Below are 20,014 nucleotides of genomic sequence, written 5' to 3'. Positions count from 1 at the left end.
TGACCTTTCGGGCCTAGAGAAGGGTCTAGGCCCGAAACGTCAGCCTTCCTGCTCCTCTGATGCTGCTTGGCCTGCTGTGTTCATCCAGCTCTACACCTTGTTATCTTAGGTCAGTATGGATTGATTTTTTCTCTCTCTACGCAGTGCCAAGTCTGTAAATTTCAGATGGAGCAACAGTTGACTTTAATGCTCTTGCGTAAAAATTTTCAAAAGCAAAAAGCCTCAGTCCATGCTCACGTTTAACCGGAGACTTGCTGAAAAATGAATGGGTCTAAAAGACGCGAGAAACACAAGATTACCTTGCTTTTCATGATACACATAACGATCTAGATCTTGGTGCACAGTGAATACTTTCAAAGTTTGCAGACGACATGAAGCATGGAAGCATTAGAAACTGTTAGGAGGATAATGTAGATTTCCAAAGGACAGAGACAAATTGGTGAAGCAGATGGACAGGTGGCAAATGGGGTTCAAGGCAGAGGAATGAGCGGTGATGTATTTTGACAAGAACATTGAAAGACAATACAAAATAGGGGCTACAATTCTAAAGGGGGTGCAGGAGCAGAAACACCTGGGTATTTATGTGGACAGATCACTGGAGATGGCAGTTCTGGTTGAAAGAGCAATTAATAAAACATACAATATTTTTGGCCTTTGTTTTAATTAGGACATAAAAGTACGAGAGCAAGAAGGTGATGTTGAACTCATACAAGGCACTTGTTAAACCTCAGCTGGAGTATTGTGCACAGTTTCCAGGCACCACATTAGAGGAAGGACGGGAATGCTTTGAAGAGAGAGCATAAGCCATTTACAAGAATGGTTCCAGGGATGAGAATAGATTGAAGAAGTTGGAGCTCTTTCCTCGGTTAGAAGAAGGCTAAGACAGATCTGATAGAGGTTTTCAAAATCATAAGTGGGCTTGACAGAGTAGACTGGGAGAAACTTTTCCCACTTGAAAATAAATCAAGAACCAGAGGGCACAGATTTAAAGTGATGCAAGAAAAAAACTTCTTCACATAGTCAGTAGCTAAGGTATGGAACACACTGGCTGGAAGTGTGATGAAGGCAGGTTCAACAGAGGTATTTAAGAGGGTACTGAATGATTAAATAGATAGAAATAATGTGTAAGGGTATAGGGAAAAAGCAGGAAATTGGCAGTCCATAATGATGCTCATTTGAAATGCCAGTACAAAACTGATGGGATGAGTGGCCTTTTTTTTACACTATAACATTTGTGATTTTGTGATGCTGTCTTTGGTCAAATAGCCTCACAATCACAGCTTATTTGTGAAGAATGGCAATAGATGTGAGCAATTGCTAGTACCAATCCATGAAGCCATAACATGTCAGTAAGTACATGGAGTGGATGAGAGGAGAAATAACCAATAAACTCCCGAATGTTTTATCAAATTTTAGATATGCCAAAACACTGACAGCCAATGAATTACCCTTTAAATGCACTCACGGCTGTAACATGGGTAAATGTAGCAGCCTGTTTGTGTCCAACAATGTCCAACAAAAAACAAAAGGCGATGAATGGTTGCTGATTTTTTTTTCAGGGAGGAGGAGGTGTTACATGATGCAAAATTTTGGCCATGGTACCAGAAAAACATCCTCGCCCTCTTCAAATAGTACCATGGGATGACTGAAGTATTACCATTAACTATACTACTAAACTTCCAAGAGTTCAGTTTAGTTTTCCACCTAAATGGTGACCTTTCAATTATGCATCTTCTAACACAGCTTCAACCGACTTTGCGCTCTGGTACAAGAGTGGGGCCAACCCACAAGTTTGAAGCAACCAGGCACTTGAGAACAAATATCAAGAAACATTGTTACATAAGCCGAAATAGCTTAATTTATAATCAAATCTCATTTTGCTTGAGCAGGAACCAATATTAACATTCTGATGGACAAACAAGCTGGGAGCAAGGACAAGTATACTGATTTTTATGTTGATCCATTTACAGATTGAATTATGTTTTAAGACAAAACTATCAAATTCAACTGTTAAAACATCTGGGCCAAAACTCTGAGATAAGAAGCATGAAAATAAAACAGCACGGATTGCTATCCAATGGCATCAAATGGTCAGAGGTGTCCAACCTGTGGAGAAAGTTCTGCGTGTCAAACTTATCCCCAAGAAGAATTCAAAATCTTCAGAAGTAAAATTTCCGAGTAAAAGCTGCTCAGCCCACTTCCTAATTTTGAAATGCTACAAATTAAAACAGATTTAGAAAGTCTTGTAATAATATTTAACCAATCTGCAGAAAAAGTTACATTTTGAAACACACACTGCAAAGCAAGTTACTTTATCTGAACCTTGAACCGCATGCTAGGCTCACAGAATATTTTCTGCATGAATCACACTGTCAGAGGTAAACTTATGTCCTGCAAGTTTGATTTCATTTATTTTAAAACAGCCACTAAAACTGGGCAACAAGTATAATAATTAATCCCAATCTTCCAGACAGGCATCTCCACCCAACACCCCGCCTTAACAGAAAGGTATTGCTCAAGAAATCTGATCTGTACTCACTCGTCAAAAAAGATATTAAGGTTCACTTCGATTCCTAATTGCATCGCAGTAACATTATCATTGGCAGTCTTGAGTAAGAGAAATTAGGCTGTAAGAAAACATTTTATATTTTCCACATATTTTGGTAAACCCTCTTACGAAGCAATTGTACTTTCCAGCAGAAAATGTCACCAGTCAGCTAGATAATTTTGTGAAATAAAACTTCAAGGATGATTGCAGTACATTTGCTTGAAAACATGGAAATGTTCCTTTCTTTCAAATAAAAGGCTTTCTGATCAAAAGTGATGCAGCATTCATTATTCCTGCAGGGCGCGACCTACTCTGAAACTAACTGCATATAGCAAAAAAAACTGCAGCCTTAAGGGCTCCAGAAGTACTAATGAATGTGTATAAAGGGAGTTGATATTACACAACAATATACCTCAAGGTTGTACATGACGTGTTGTTCCACCTTATTTGCGGCTTAAGATAAACTTCACAGCATAAATTATTGCTCAATTTCTCATTTCAAAAATCTCAATTCTATACTTTCTATGGGTCTTAAAAACTACTTGACTCCCCTCCACGTTTCTCCAACAGTTTTTAGGCTTTAAAAGTCAAAGATTATAATAACCCAATCACTACTTGCTGATTCACCTCAATTCTCTTTCATTCACTTGGAAATATCTGACAATATGTGTCTCAACTGGAGTACTGCGCTCAGTTCTGTGTACCACTGGGACAGTGCCATCATCCTAGAGAGGGTACAGAGAAGATTTGCCAGGATGATGTCAAGCATAGAGAATTCAGTGTTGTGGAGAGTTTGGAGAAGCTATGACTATCCTGGGAGTAAAGTAGTTTGGGATTGGGGGTCATGGAGATCTAATAACGGTATGCAAATTCATTAGGTGTTTTCATTGAGCAAGTAGAAAAAAATTTTTCACTGGTTTGTGGGTCAGTAACCAGAGGTCACACATTTAAAATAATTGGTGAAAGAACTCAAGGTGAATAGGGTTAGGGTTAGGGTTAGGGTTAGAGATTTCTACACACACACACACACACACATACACACACACATACACACACACACACACACACAGAATGTTGTTATACTCTATCAAGGATGTTCTGCTCATCCAGGTAATAGAATCAAATTGTATAGAACTTTCAAAATACAACTGGACACATACTTGGAAAAGAACTAATTTAGAGGTCAATGGGTAAATGCTATATGGAGGTCTTGTAGCCAGATGTTCCTTGCTCAGGTCCCACCCTAGAAGCAATGGCCAAGGGAAGTGTTCATAATATAGCTGAACAGGGTGAGTATTAACGAACAAACTCTTCCAACACTCATCAATGGTAGGTGGACAGAGCCTTTGCTTTGCTTTGATTTATCCTATTTCTTTCTTTAAGCTTTCTTGATGTCGGGGGAGGACTAGTACAGATCAACAACTACATGCCCCATCTACAAGGGGGGTAAATGTAGCAACCCCCCCCCCCCCCCCCGTTGTTAACAGCGTAATAGCATCTGAAAATGACATTGAAAGTCCTGCTTGTTAAATGCTTCAGAACTTCTGTTAGTGATAACACAGCGTCATTTGTTGTCATGGAAGTCAGGGCCCTCGTTCGCAGCAACTCTGAGATAAATACAATGTCATAAATTTGCTCAGTAAGCACTTAGCTGTGGGTATCCTTTTCCCACTGACCATGGAAATACACCCTCTGGTTTGAGGCTTGATTGACAGGTTACTTATTTGGAAGAGCTTGGATGTCAAACATTAGAGGCATCACTTTTAAGTCAAATTCTACCTTTATCATTTTTTTTCAATTACATCTTTGACTAGTTGTTTAGTCCTGATCTCACCGAACGCTTTAACACCATTTGTGATGATCTCCAAACTAGACAAGTTCCCCTCTCCTCCCCCAGAATAAATAGAAACTATTCAGCTATACTGTTTTTAGACCCAAAATAATGAATACACGATTCGACTCCGTCATGCATGTTCCAATCCTGCTTGAAACAATCTTATTATAGCTGAAATTAACATATCAAAACAGTGTTACTCATTTTGGATCTGATAAGCATTTGGCATTTTAACAATGCAAGCACATTCCAGTGGCATTCGACAGCCAATGTCTACAGTATGCAAATATACAAAGGTACAAAAGAAATACATTTAATGCTTTTTTTATATTGTCGATTTTCTCAACCTCTGCAAGACTGTTCACTTGAACCTGTCTAATTATTCTTCTGGATCTCCCTAACAAGATGAAATTCTTCGCCATAACCCATTACTCATAGGTAACCGAGTTGTCTTTACTAAAGGTGGATTAATACCCATTCTGTGCTCATAACATTGTTCAGAACTCAATGTGTAACTATGTTCCTATAAACTATGATATGCATAGAGTACATCATGATTATAGCTGTAAAATACTGAGAAATCTAACTACCCTTTGATTTATTATGAAGGACAGAGAATACTGACCCAATAACCTGAAAGCAATAGAGCATAATTCAGAGCAACGCAAGGAAGTGATTTACTTTAATTGTTTTCTTTTATTAATCATCTTTACAGCACAATTGACAAATTAACCCATGCATTATTGAGCTTCACAAATGGAATTTTAAAAATATTATTCATTGTGTAGATTAGTAATGAAGAAATGGAAGACATCTGGGCAGGAAAAAGTATGATCTTTAATATTCATAACAGGACATTCTAATTACAAGTAAATCATCAGAGGAAAGCTACCCTGACAAGTGAGGAGTTATACTACTATTAAACATTTTATTTTAGCATTAGTCTGACTGCAGGAGATGTTTTATTTTTTTTTAAATGGCTTATCCAGGAGCCTGGAATTCCACAAACCTGACAGTGGTCTTGAATAAATGTAATTAATCTTCACCATGATCACTACTAAAACATTGCTGGAAGCTTCCCTTGGTGCAACTGGAGTCAAAATCTTATTGGAATTCAATGCCTATTTTGGGGCACAAATAAAAATGTTCTGCACCAAAACTGCTGGATTCAGAGGCAAGAGTGCTTCCAACTGAGCCACAGCTGGCACACTATTTATACCTTCTGTTCACTTTAGTTGCAGAATTAGTTTGAAGTGTTGCTGTTACATAGGGAAACACAGCAGCCATTTCACACACATCAAACTTTCACAACAAGAAAGAAACTCATCACAACAAAAATGAAGTACAAATGAGGTTAAAACAAGGTCATATTGTGTATTCCGAATATTCAGGTAGATGTTTAGGATCTTATGGCACAATATAAGAAGTGGCATGTTCTGCATCTTGGCCAATGCAGCTTCCTCAACAAACATTACAAAAAATATGGACTGAACAGTCAATAACCTCATTGTCCTTTCTGGGCCCGTTTCAGGGCTTCTGCTGTGCTAAGATAATGTCTGCCATATTTGCTATTATAACTATAGACACAGAAATTCAAATTAATAAAATCTATATAACACTTAGAAATATCCCACGACAATATTTTCTCATTTGTTCATGGAATGTCAATGTCACATCTTAGGTCAACATTTATTACCCACCCCTAATTCCTCAGAGGACAGTTCAGAGGAGATTTATGAAATTGCTTCCAGAGAGGAGGGGTTTGTCTTATTAAGAGAATTTGAGCAGTTTAGGCCTGTACTATCACCTTACTGAGGGTCTGGAGTTAGATGGAGGCCAGACCGGGTAAGGATGGAATATTTCCCTTCCTAAAGAATATTAGTGAACCAAAGGTTCTTGCAACATTGAACAGTGGTCACATGGGTGTCATTAGGCTAGCTTATCCCAGTTCTAAAAAAATTGTATTCAAATTTCACCATTTGTCATGGTGGGACTTGAACCCATGTCCCCAGAACATTAGATCAGGGTTTGTCCAATGCTATTACACTGTGATGGGAAGTATGATAGCCAAATTTGCCGATGACACTAAAATAGGTGGGGAAGTAAGTTGCAATGGAGAAATAAGAAATTTACAAATGAACATACCTAGGTTAGGTGAATGGGCTAAAATTTGGCAGATGAAATTTAACATGGATAAGCGTGAGATTATCAATTTTGGTCAGAGGAATACAAAGGCAAACATATGATCTAAATGGAGAGAAACTTCAGAGTGCTTCAGTGCAGAGGGATCTAGTTGTCCTTGTGCATAAATTGCAGAAAACTAGTATGCAGGTACAGCAGGTAATACTGAAAAGAAATAGAATTTTGGCATTTATTGCTAAAGGAATAGAGTATATAAATAAAGAAGTGTTGCTGCAACTGCATAAGGCACCAGTGAGAACAACACTCCAAGTACTGCGTGTAAGTTTGAACCCCCTTCTCGAGGAGGGATGCAGACGTATTGGAGGCAGGTCAGAGGAGATTTACTAAATTGCTTCCAGAGAGGAGGGGTTTGTCTTATGAAGAGAATTTGAGCAGTTTAGGCCTGTACTCTCTGGAGTTCAGAAAAATGAGAGGAGTTATAATTGATGTATGTAACATGCTAAAAGGGATTGACAAAGTAGATGTAGAAAGGATGGTTCCTCATGTGGGGCAATCTAGAATGAGGGGTCACAGTTTTAGGATAAGGGGTAGAAGATTTAAAACAAATGAGGATAAATTACTTCTCTCAAAGGGTCATGAATCTGTGGAATTTACTATCCCAGAGTGAGGTGGATTCTGGAACACTGGTATATTTAAGGAGCTGACAGACAGATTTTTAATTCGTTAATGGGTTATGGGGATTGGGCAGTAAAGTGGAGATGAGGCCAAGATGAGATCAGCCATCATCATATTGAATGGTAGGGCAGGTTTGAAGGGATGAATTGCCTAGTCCTGCTCCTAGTTCTTATGTTGTCATATCACCACCTCCTCCAGTTGTGATAATGTAACATGCAAATCGTTCATTGATTAAACAACCGTATAACACAAGAAATGATGAAAGTTTCTTCCTAATCGTTTAAGTGACAGCACCAAGTTGCTCACAAACGTTACTGAGCATCTAAATATATTTTAGTACATGTATACAAATGGGACATTCATTAAACTTAGGGGAACACTTATGGCTATTATGTTAAAGTGTGGTCAGTTACTGAGTTTAGTTATACAATATTCTAGTTAATTACAGCAATAAATTTTAATTCAGCAATTGACATTAATAAATAAAGACTTCCTGACTATAGCTACTTGTTTGAACAGGAAAAGCCACGCTTCAGATGACACAAACTCAAACACAAAAGGGCCACAAATGCTCAAACTGGCTCTAAACGAATAGCCAGGATTTTTTCCAGTGGTGCAGCATCCAGCCAGGCATCTGGTAGGTCTAATTTCACACTTCACTTGCCTTACAGTGCCTGGGAGATTATTTTTAAATTGCTCTCAGTATTCTAGTGATAGACTGGGGACTGTATTGTGTTTATTGGAACAGGCTGTAGACACTGCTGCAGCATTGTGATAACGTAGAAATTGGTATTGAACTCAGACAGATCCCACTTAACCTTGTGATCTCAGCTCAAATAGCACTGCATCTTATCCTGTGCAACCCAACTGGTAATGAATGGATTGGGAACAGCCAAAGGGTTTTAAAGCATAAATCACTAATAAAGTTGCACTTCAGAAAAAAACATTTATTTTTTTCTTTAAAGAATTAATGTTTGCACTGCGTTTCATTATATCTCAGAAATGTCTTCAAAGCATTTCATACACAATTTTTAAAAAATCACTTATTTAGCACCTTTCACAACCATTGGCCATCCCAAAGTATTCTATAAGATTTTAGCTATCTGCTCATTATTGCAAATCAGAAAATGTAACAGCTAACTGGCACAACAAGCTCCACAAACAGCAATGTGACAATGACTAAGCTATGTGATTTCCTGATGTTGGTTGAGGAATAAGTATTAGCCAAGGCACTGGGAAGAACACTCCTGGTTTTCTTGAAATTGCGCCACCAATCTAGAATACAGAGGACAATGTAGCACTCTTTCAGTTCCATACTGGAAGTGTCCGCCTTAAACATTGTGCTCAAATGCTGAAGTAAAACATTAACAAACACCATTAGATTTAGAGGCAAATGTGTTTTCAACTGTGCCACAGCTGACATGTTATTTACACTTCATATACATGTTATTTACAGAATAGCTTCAAAGTACAGCTGCTTTGTGGGGAATCACATCAACCATTCTGCACGCATCTAACTACCACAACACAAAATAGTTGAATTACTAGTTTAAGCAGCTTTTACTGGTGTTCGTTGAAGGTTGAATACCCATCAGGACATGGGAAGTAATCCTCAACTCTGTTTTAAATTCAGCAATACCAGAAACATTAAAACAGATGAGCATGGCATCTGCTTTAACAAACAGGACTTATAAGGATAGATATCAGCAGATATATGCACAAGTTGATTTTTTTTCCCTTAAAGGTGAGAGAATCTGGAATTTCCTTCCTCAAACGGGAATGCTCAAATTTTTAAGGCAAAGATAGATAGATTCTTGATTGCAAGGGAATGAATGATTATCCACAGCATGCAGGAACGTAGAGTTGAGGTTAAAATCAGATAAGCATGATTTTATTAAATGACAGCCGTGTGGCCTACTCTTGTTCCTTGTTTCTACGTTTACGGGTTTGGTAGTGCACCCCAGTGAGAATCCCAAGTCTGCTCTGTGTTATTTGATCACCAATAGTAGGCGCTCTATAGTTGACACTGGCAACAGAGAGTAAAGAACACAAATCAAAGTTCTTCTCCCATTAGTTAGTGAGCCATGGTTTAAGATAAGCAATAGAAGTTGGAGTCTGCTTTTAGTCTCTTACATAAAATCTAGATACCAGACCAAGCAAGTACCACAGAGGTGCTGGTTAACTGCAGGACTGTATGTCAGCATAAATCAACTCTTTAAGACCGGAGGGAAGTGGGAATTTAAGGAAAAATAATCTCACTGGATCAGAAAAATAAGATTCTTTTACCTGCCACAATAGCCTCAGACGGCAATATCCTGCACATAGGCCAGTAGACTGCATCACAAAAATTTAAAGAGGAAGCAATCTTTTTAGGGCTGTGAGGCTGATTTAAGCCAGAAAAGAGATAATCGGTGTAACAAGCCTTGCAGTGAAGCCTACTTTCCACAAGGTGTTAAAATTAAGAACGATACACCACAGAAGGAAACCATTCAATGCATTTTGCCAATGCCAGGTCTTTGGAAGAATTCACCAATTCATTCCAACCCCAGTCAATTCCCCAAAGCCATGTAATTATATTTCCTCTTCAAATATTTATCCAATTCTCTTTGGTAAGTTACTACAGAATCTACTGCCACTAACATTTCAGGCAGCTTGTTCCTGATCACCACAGCTCATTAGCTTATGAACCTTTGACAGCAGAGCAGCAGATATCCTCCTCAAAATCTTTTACAAAGTCTCAATGATAGCTTTCATCCTGGCACAAGGCACCATTCAAATTAGTGCTTACAGAAATGTCTATCCTTCTATCCTCCAACTCCCCCAAGACTATTGTATATCTACAATTTGCTGTGCTCTCCAATCAATTGCCCCATGCAAAGCTTCTGACTACGTACAGCTGAAATTTTGTCATTGTCACCTGTATGCAGCACTGAAAACTGGTTTCAAAAAGTGTCACATTCTCAGAGGACTCCTGCTCTGTCTACTTATTCTTACCTTGCCAAATTGCCACCCACTCGCTATTCTCCTGAATTCTCTGCAGTTACAGGATGAACAACTCCTGAAGAGTGTGCTTCAGGGAATTCTCAACCTCCTACATATCCTGCAATGACTGCAGACACTCCTTGAACTTAGAAACCTGAGCTCAATTTGAGGTAGATCTTTTATTTATGGTTATTTCAGACAGACAAATCATCTTGGAGTTTCCACACGGTGGGCAATGGTTCTTAACTGGCCCATCATTTCGCATAATAGTCAACCTACTTACATAACACATATGTTTAGTTTAATATATCCTTAGACTTGCATACTTTCATCTAGCAACATACTATCTGTACTACTTACTAGCGAATTCCTTTTTTCACCAAATTCTCATCATTACTCCACCTAGCAGATAATCTGCTCAGCTGTCCATCAAACTTGAAAAACTAGGTAATATACAATTGAAATTCAATTATACGTTACCTGACATGAAACATGAAATGATGTCTTTCCCTGATTCTTTGACTTGTCGATGCTATTTGTACAGCAATCATTATTGCAACACAGCTGGCACATTTTCAAGACTTCTGTCCAAGACTTTTTCAGAAGTTCACAGTTCGCTACTGACATGAACTTCATGCTGACATCTGAGTGGCTGACAGTGATGACATGATTCATAAGATGATATGAAATTACAATAATGGTCAACTTCATTACTAGTGCACCCCTTCTGTATTTAATTCGTTCGTAGGATATGGGCATCACTGGCTGGACCAACATTTATTGCCATTGTGATATATTGACAATTTGTCATGTGTACAATGGTAAATCCTACCTAACTGGTTTCCAATGCTCCAGCCCATTAATTTCAAAATTCCCACATCTGTTCACGATCTTTTCATGATTTAAGTCAAGCCTTCCAAAACCTCTCCTGGATCTTCATCCCAACATGTGCCCTCTCCTACAAGTCTGAATTACTCTGTATCCTTCACCTTGGTGGAAAAGTTTCAAGCCAACACAGGCCAATATTCTGACATTCACTTGTGAAACACCTTGCCTTGCTGCATCACTCAGCCCCTTCAGATCCCTCCTCAAAACTCCTGTTCCCAATTCCTATTTCCTGTCCAATCTGCCACTTAGTAAAACATCCAAAGATGTTCTATAACATGAAGTAGGTGCTAGCTTTCGTTCCTCCTCTTAGTTAGCTTCACTGTCTTTATCAATGTTCTTTCCATACAAGATTGTGCTATTAAGTTTATAAAGGAGCACATAATGTTCCAGAAGTATCAAAGACAGCACCACAAACTTGCTTATAAGTTGAAAATTATATTTGCATAAAGATCAGGAATGTCAGATGGCTTTAAACAAAATAAAATCTAAAACAGTGAGTTAGGGTTCCAATGACAATTGGGTTTATACTTTAAAAAGATGCAGCGGGCTCATAATTTAAGTACAGTACTTCAACTTTAGGAGAAAAGCTGGATGAAAAGTTAAACTACAATAACCTTTTGCTGGTAAATCTTTAAATGAGTTACACCAGTCCTTAGTAACTGTTTTACCATTGGTTCTTTCTCCCACTCAGGTCACCCAATGCATAACTATCTGGCTTATCACCAAAACTCAGTTTTTAAAAGTCAAACATACTTGTATTTGCTCGGGTAAAATTGAGCAAACCACTACAATGACTTTATCTGTTGTATTTTCTTTTACTTCAACTCACCAAGATGTGAATATTTGAAAGTCAGTTACCAAGAGTTCTTTGGATTGCTTTGAAATTTGTAGAACTAGACTGATTTCTAAGCAGGTCATTATACTATGTAAACATTTTACAAAGTGGGTCACTTCAACTTCTGAATGACCTGGCTTAGCAGGAGGGTGGTGGGAGCAGGCTCAATAGCAGGTTCAAAATGGAATTGGATTTTACTTGAAAAGCTACCTTCCACAGTGCAATGGGAAAAGCAGAGGACACTGGAAGCAATTGAGTGCCTCTTTCAAAATACAAGCACAATAGACAGAATGGACTTCTCTGCTGTAGGATTCTGTGATTCTAAAGCCTACTGTGCAGTACAACAAAAGTGCAGTGGCATTACTGTAAACAAAGAAGAAACCCTACACACAATGTTCTTTCACTGGTTTCTATTTTGTCTAATTTGTGCTTTGCCTCAATGAAAAGATCATCTAGCTATTTGAAGGGAAAGATGATAATCTTGCACGTTAAAAAAAACAATCAAGAGAACATATACTTTGAAAGAGTAGATATTACTCAAAGTACTTTAATTGCATCTTAGCAGCCCAACAGAATCTAACATATATATAAATAAGAAACATTCAGAAGGCTGATAATGATATCCTCCTTGACCAGTTTCAATTCTTCAGAGCTACCTTGTTTTCTGACTTGCTCTTGTCTGCCTTTTCTAATTCAGAACAATCCTCATCTGTCTTTCTATTTTTACTGCTACTTAGTATTATGAAGAAGGGGAAATTCGAACCCCTCTGATAATTAAACCAAAACACAAGCCCCAATCTTTTATGACGGGAGTAAAAGTTCCTTTCTAATAATTAAATCCGAAACACCCTGAGAAGCTCGCCTCACTCCTCGTAATCTGTTAAAAGAGTGGTTAGATGGAAGAAAGTCCCTGATCTCCAATTTATAAGTAACAAGTAACAATTTATTCATTTCACCCTAACAATGAACAAATATACAGACCGTACTAACAAACTGAACAATTCTCCCCTAGACTACTAACTACTACCTAATTGGCCTAAATTCTGCTGGAATGCTGTTCAAATAAACACAAATCTCATTTATATAAACCTAATTAAAAGACAACAATAAATTAAAACTTAATCTCTCCAAATTTGCACAGACTGTGTCTTCTGGAACACTCTGCCTTCTCCATTATACCACAAACACCTTTCTTCCACTGATTCTGCTGTCAGGGATGTTTTTCTCTGTAATTTCTTCGGTGAGAACTTTGAGCTAAAAAGCTGTGGTACCATTTTTGGACAGATGTTGCCTTCTTAGAGAGCTTAGCAATTTCTTGTGAGAGCTCAGGGCCTATTTCTCAGATGGCGGACTTGCCCCTCTCTCAGATGACAGTTGGCTCTCACGCCAATTTTCAAAAACCCTTGTCTTATATAACCCCTAATGACACATCAATTCCTTACTATATGATTCGTTTCAGGCTGTCAAAGCCATCAGTTTTAAATTCAATTGGTTTTCTGTATCTAAGTGCTTGGTTTAAATTAATTAGCTAAATTCAAACTTGTTGTCCTGATACCAAAATAAAACTTGTATTGCCTGCCAACTAGTAAGGCCTTTTGATACACTTGTTTCAATTTTGGGGCTCTCTGTACAGTACTTGTAAACTTCCAAGCACAGACAAAGCACAATCTCTTAAAGGGACCATGCACTGCTCTTCCCCACTATCATTTTTACCAACAAATTCTAACTTCCTGCCTTCCAATTCATGACTATTTTACATAACCACATAATATTAGGAAACTCCCACCCACTCTTTACTAGTTTAAAGGCTCCCAAAATAGAATTAGCAAATGAATAACATGTAAATTGAAATAACTACAGATTGCATTTTTTAATGGAAAATTGAAGAAATCATAACCATATTCAACAATGTACAAAGGTGATGAATTTAGATAATGGTGAAAGTGTTTTGGTTTCATCCTTTCCCATGTCAGCACAGCTGAAACTTAGGGCTTGCAAGTTAATTTTGAAATAGGAAACTTTTTAAAAAAATAATCTTTACCTCTATGGATGGGACACAGATGAAGATCCCACTTGCAATGGAATAAAGTGTGGACTACTGGCATCAGAAGGAAAAATGGGAAAACACTGACAAGTGAAAGTCATAGTAGAAAACAGCAGAGAGATTAGAAAGGCTATGCAACTTAACTCAGTTCATCCAAAAATCACAGACCTAAATCTTTGTGAAATGATTGCAGGGCTTTTCCCCAGTACCCAACATATGACATTTAGAAAGCACCTTTATTTATTGTAATAAAACAACCCAACTAGTAACAGCAACAGAGAAATAAGACAAAAAAACTTTTCTGTCACTCAGCCATAGTCAGCAAGGTAAGTTTTGAGGAGTATTTTAATGAAAGAGACGTAGAAAGGAAATTCCAAAACTCAAGATAAAAGCAGTTGAAGGCACAGCCATCAACAGTGGAATAGTGAGAATTAGACATGGGAAAGACACTACAATCAGAGGAGCACAAAGATTTCAAAAACTTGTCAGAATAAACAAGGTTACAGAGACAGTAAGAGATTAGCTCATAGATGGATACAAAAACCGAGGCAATGTTTTCTTTAAAATCAAAGGGGTGAATAAGATAATAAATTGCCAATGCCCTTCTCATTTTAATCTTAACCTTGTCTTTTTGTTAATTCGAACTGTGCTCCTTTCTCCTATCAGTGGTTTAATTTGAAGCGGCACTTCTCTATTACCTTCAATTCCTCTGCATTCCGTCCTTTCATGGGTGAAAGTGTCTCAGCTTCTTCACTCCTTATAACTCAGTCCTGAACCAAAGGGTCAGTCTCCTTGCTCATCATGTCCTTGGTCTGAAGTTTCTTTTTTATCTTTGTTGTGCAGAATGAGACGCTATTCGCAGGATATGTTTCAAATAGGGCACTATGCTGTTCAAACATGATTTCTTCTAATATATTGTCCACAAACTGTTGGCTTTTTCGTGTAATATTCTATTGCTTTGCTAATTGTTTTATGGTAAGTATGGAGTTTATAAATACACATATAACCAGTGCTTCATGTTTCTGTGTTAAGGCAATGAAATCTGATAACACATCATTGAATCATAAAATCTATTTGAAAGTATTCCACCTGTTATGAAAGTTCTGTAAGAAAAACAATTTAACTCAGAAAATGACAATGCAACAAATTCGGTCATACATTAAGCTGAAACAGAGCTTGAATTGAACCTTTGCCCTTTCATTTGCCACCCTCCTTGTTTTAACACTTGATCCCAGACACGACAAAGTGAAGCTGGTTTGCCTCTCATTGCTTTAAACAAAGATGAAAGTTGAATCATAAAATATCAATTAGTGACTTTGGCACAAGCAATTAATTAGTAAAAAAAAAAGCAACTTACAAAATGCTTGAATCTTTACACTTTACAGATGATGGTTTACAAAATTCTAATATTTACAGCATACTTTGGAAGCTGTCAACTGTCTCCCAACACCCTGCCTGCCAACTGTGACAAATTTCTTGGAAATTGATCAATAAGCCATGGCAACATCTACAAGGTTGTCCTTCTACCTTTTTTCAGGACAAATCATCAGGGCAAGAGATGTGGAAGATTCTCAACATGTGACCAGGTTGACAATGCGACCGTCATTATACTTTAGCCTATGCAAACATTGGAGGGAGCTGCAAACCAAGAAACCAGATTCTTTTATTGTAGCAAAAACAAGAGCTAAAAACATGCTCTTGGTAATCTGTGTGCAAGAGCTGCTGCGGGACTACTCTCTTGTGATTCAGACTACAGAATAGCCAAAGGAAAAGTGTAAGTGCCCATGTTACAACTCGTTAGCCCAGTGGATTGACACACTTGCTCAGCCAGTACATTGAAAAGACAACTTCACACAGCCATAGACAGAGACTTTGCCCCTTTCTCAGGGAACAATGCTGAGAACAGCAGGACCATCATGGGTATAATTCCCGTTTAAAACAATGGTACGGACTAATTCTATTGGAATTTACTTGTAGATTACTGCACTGATGTCAGCATCCAGGAAACCATGATAAACAATGCAGGGTTATTAGTAAAAGATACACTCAGGCCTAAAATCCTAAGTGGACACCTCAAGACTGATAAAGATGTAACAAACTTCTTAAACAGTTATTCCCCCCAAGAAATCACCAAACTTGTCTCTGAGCAAGGTGACAACGTCTCAGTATGTCTTAGTTTAGAAACTGTATCAGAATGTATTTTTGGTTTTCCTGTTCCCAGAAGATCTCACTGCTTTTGGTGGAACAATGCACACTGCTGAGATCCATAAATAATGAAGACATGTTTCAGCATTTATCCAACCCCTATGACTCAGTTGGGAGTGCATAATTTCAATTCTAAACTTTGCTTCCTTTCCCACATCCCTCTCATCACCAAAACCACTAATTTCCACATCTACAACAATGCCTGCCTCAGCCCCCATGCCACCAGCCGCATGTATGCTTCCCACCTCCAGTTTTGATTATTCCAACATAGTCATGTCTGGCCCTCTGTATCTGTATTCTCTCAATTCCACCAGGCCCAAATTGTAACTGTCCTGCATTCAAAGATTTAAAGTTCTCATCTTCAAATTTCTCCCTCCAAACTTCTCACGTTCTGTATGAATAAAAGCAAGTTAATACAGCGTTACATGGGGCAGTGATGCTTTTGGATCACAGTCACGGTTTTAATTTTGCTGTCTTCAGCACTCAGGCAAGCGAGGAGAAAAACAGGGCCATGGGGGCATCTTGATGCCAATATGCTTGCTAATTAATAAGCATTTAAGGATGTGAGTTAAGTATAGGATTGTCTGAGACATCCGTGGCAGTTCAACAACCTCACTGCCTATTTCCATGCATAAAGGATAACCAACTGAGTGAAGGTCAGCTGCCACCCTTCTTCATCATTGGACACTTGGTTGTGAAGAAACATTTTTGGGTGGCACGGTGGCTCAGTGGTTAGCACTGCTGCCTCACAGCGCTAGGGACCCAGGTTCAATTCCACCCTTGGGCGACTGTCTGTGTGGTGTTTGCACATTCTCCCCTTTTCTGCGTGGGTTTCCTCCCACAGTCCAAAAGATGTGCAGGTTAGGTGGATTGGCCATGCTAAGTTGCTCATAGTGTTCTGGGATGTGTAGATTAGGTGGGTTCTAGGGGGATGGGTCTGGGTGGAATGCTCTGAGGGTTCGTGTGGGCTTGTTGGGCTGAAAGGTCCTGTTTCCACACAGTAGGGATTCTATGATAAATGCCATTGTTTTAAAAAAATGTGAATTACACAGAAATCATTTTATCTTTGAAGAGTGAGGTAATTTTACATCTTTTCAGTGATTCAAGGTGAGTAAAAGGTAAATTAAAACAGTATTGCAGAATACAATCATAAATTCTATGTGAAGTCCCTCCTTCCTGCTCCTGTAAACAATCCAATCGCATTGTAAAGCTGGTTCACCAAGGAACCAGGAAAGAAAAGTGACTGACCATATGAGTGTAGAATTTTCATAACATTTACTCTTCTGGCATCCCTCTTTAAGATACAGAAAAGGAGCATGACATAGTGGGAAAAGTTATTAAGAAAGTAATTAATAGCAATCACACATTGATGGGCATATAGATTTAATTTTGGTAGTTTCATCTCAAAGCGGAGAATAAGTAACACCTAGAAAGATTGAAAATCTCTCATTCCCGCAAACATCTTTCTTGACGAAACACAGAATGGGATGAAACTTGGAATGTCCCCAATCTGAGCAGCTCAAATAATCACTTCCTTAACCAAGATGCTGGGTGTCAGTTGGCTGTTCAACCGTAGAACTAATTACAGTGAAGCTGTAACTCCATCCCTACCAGCATCCACAAACAAAAACACAGTTATTGGGGAAACTAACACAAATATCTGATTTCTCAATTCAGCAAGGGAACTTCTTTTTGTATAGTAAAGACTTCAGATCAGAACAAGAACAAAGTTCAAGCTATCAAGCCCATCTCCCAACTAACGAAGTGTAAAATGAACCTCCAAGCACTGCCTGGTGCCCATTTGTACCCCACCAGCTGTGGTCTTCGCCAATCTTTGTGCTTCATGGGTCCTTGGGTCTCCACTTACAATCTCTCTGTCAATGGAATACGAAGTGCATTGCAGTTTGGCATTCCTTTCATTAGCTATTCCACAATTGCAGGCACAAGTAATCCTATTAGGAAGCAGGCTTACGACGTGTTTAATATGCACGATAATACTCTTCACATTACCTAATCTTGAGAAAAGTGACATTTACAAATGACTGTTTTATGAGGAAATTCAGAAACATATCCCCATTACCTAAAATGATGGGATAAAACTCCAGACTATCAATCTGATATAATGATTGAACATAACCATTCAAATTCCACAAATCCTGACCTACAGGTTGGAAACACAAAGTTCTATGGATTGTTGGATCCACAATAATTCCACCATTATTCTTATGACCTTCAGTCCCATCTTTTCTCCTGCAGGCAGCCCTTAGCTGCTGGGACACAGTTCTACAGGTGTTCCATGATACTTCACTCAAGTACTTTTTGCTCATGTGGGGCATGATGGGGTGACCTTGCAGGGGTAGCACAGCTGACCTACTCAGAAGACAGCCACACTTTCCCAGCAGTAGTAAACAATCAGGAGCCAAGAACCTGGCCTGCCGTTGCGTAAAGCAGCATCTCTGCTCCCGCCAACAGTCACAGTCTTGTAACAGATCAACTAACAGCAAGGAAAAAATACACTGGTAGGACCTTGGTGTCAAGGTTCAGTTCCTCATAAGGTAAACTCACAAAGACATTCTGGGAGTATTTCAGTCCTGTGTTCTGCACTCAGAGAGATTCAGACTATGGGTTTAGTGTCAATATACGGTTGCAATGGTTTCATACCATCAATGAACTCTTGGTGTGAACACACTACAAACCAGATATTGAGTTTTTACTTTACGTAAATAATTAGAGCAGCCACTGTGGTATACTGGAGGAGGAGATCCAGATCAAACTGTTTGGGGCTAAAAAAGCTTTTGAAATAACTGAGTAAGTAAATTATTTGCAATGGGAAGCTAATGCATTCATAAGTAAAATATCTGTTGATATAAACTCACTACAAACTTCTGTTAACTCTCATATTACCTTTTATATTCTTAGTTAACCTTTCAGTTATAAATAGGTTAGTTGCGACAGCAACTCTAGTGATGCTAAGAATTGGGTCAGAGAGCATCAGAGTTTCACTGTGGCTTAAAGTGGTCTTACCTTACAAGGTTAATTAAATCAAAATGTTCTGTGACATGAACTGAATCATGCCAGAAAAAGAAAGCACATTTCAGGAAGTTATCTTAGAAAGTCTTACATCTAAACTTTATAAAGAAGCACAACATTTCAAATACAGAATTGCCACTATCCAACTCAGTGGCTGTCTTTAACCAGCATGTTCTTACCCTCTAGATTTTGTTTTTAATCCCATACAACCTCCTCCACCTTCAAAAGCCTTTTACAAACCTAGCCTTTCAATTAATGCTTTTCTCACTTACGTAAACTTTTCTTCCAAATCCTCCTTGGTGTCTAGTGTCCTGGAAATTTCACACTTGCAGCATTTTCGATTTCTTTCTTGTATTACACCTTCGTCAAACTAGAACACAACCGCATTCAGTGACAACAAACATAAGGTCATCGTAGTAATACAAAGCTTTTGCTTATTTATATATAAATGTATTTTAAAACTTCAAGCAAGCACATTTGGAGTGGAGCAGGTTTCCAACCTTCACAATGACCCATCTGAGCCAAGTGAAAGGATCACTGTCACAAAAATACGCGTCAGCAAAGACACATACTCATTTAATTGGATAGAACCGTCCTTTCTATGTGGAATGCAAACAGGATGCAGGTCGACTGATGAATGAATTTCATTCTCAGTGCCAGTTAAAAGCTTACACGTAGATTTTGCCTATCAGGGTTAAGACAACTTCTTTTCCATAGAAAAAAATGACAGAAAGGAATAGTATCTCCATGGAGAAGCTTTCAGGAAACCCTTGCCTGTCATTTTAGAAATAAACTTTGATATAAATATAAATAATACTATATTTGCTGGAA

At 38.3% G+C, this 20,014-nt stretch overlaps 1 protein-coding gene across 1 annotated transcript in view; it reads right to left on the bottom strand.

The window, feature by feature from the left end:
- Positions 1 to 20,014, bottom strand: part of LOC109920707 (glycerol-3-phosphate acyltransferase 1, mitochondrial) — a 145,406-nt gene that overhangs the window by 119,224 nt on the left and 6,168 nt on the right. Inside the window, exon 2 of the mRNA XM_048609210.1 lies at positions 19,456 to 19,553. The gene's annotated coding sequence lies outside the window, so the exon portion shown is untranslated. The remainder of the gene's footprint in view (positions 1 to 19,455; positions 19,554 to 20,014) is intronic.

Source organism: Rhincodon typus, chromosome 20 (genome assembly GCF_021869965.1).
Source record: "Rhincodon typus isolate 14 chromosome 20, sRhiTyp1.1, whole genome shotgun sequence".
Classification (NCBI taxonomy): Eukaryota; Metazoa; Chordata; class Chondrichthyes; order Orectolobiformes; family Rhincodontidae; genus Rhincodon; species Rhincodon typus.
This window is presented reverse-complemented; position numbering and strand designations above follow the sequence as displayed.